The sequence below is a fragment of the Crocuta crocuta genome, unplaced genomic scaffold (genome assembly GCF_008692635.1).
Source record: "Crocuta crocuta isolate KB4526 unplaced genomic scaffold, BGI_CrCroc_1.0 scaffold871, whole genome shotgun sequence".
In the NCBI taxonomy this organism is placed as follows: Eukaryota; Metazoa; Chordata; class Mammalia; order Carnivora; family Hyaenidae; genus Crocuta; species Crocuta crocuta.
The window spans coordinates 132,332-132,884 of record NW_027527392.1 but is presented as its reverse complement, the minus strand read 5'-3'; positions in this window follow the sequence as shown (position 1 = coordinate 132,884).

Here is a 553-nt window from a genome sequence, read left to right as displayed (position 1 = left end):
TACTAACTCATATGTACATACATACATTTCTATAAATATATATATATATATATATATATCCATCTGTATCTATATTAAACTAAAGCTAACTTCATACTGAAGTGTCCAACTAATCCATTACCACATGGATCATTCTGGCCTCCTCCCCTTGCTGATCTGTAAATTTCCACTGCAACAGTGAGAAACCTGGCTCCCACCATCTGCCATCCATTTACTTAATTGTTCAATTCCCGTGTACATGTATTGAGGTATTAGCTATACAGGAATACCATAGGCTTATATAAAATGAAATTATTTCCATTATAAAATTGACATATGTTTAACAAAGAAAATAGGAAAACTAGATACAAATTGAGAAAAAGCATCAAAAGTAGGCCCTATCACCCCAATACAACCTTTGCTGATATTCAGGGTTATTTTCTTTCCCTCTGCCTTCTCATTGGCTCTTTAAACCAGCCAGACTCTCTCCACGGCCCCTAAAGCAGCTAGTAGCCACCTCTCAGGACCCTTCCTATCTCCTGCTGTATGGGCCCTAACTCTAGTCATCCAGAAG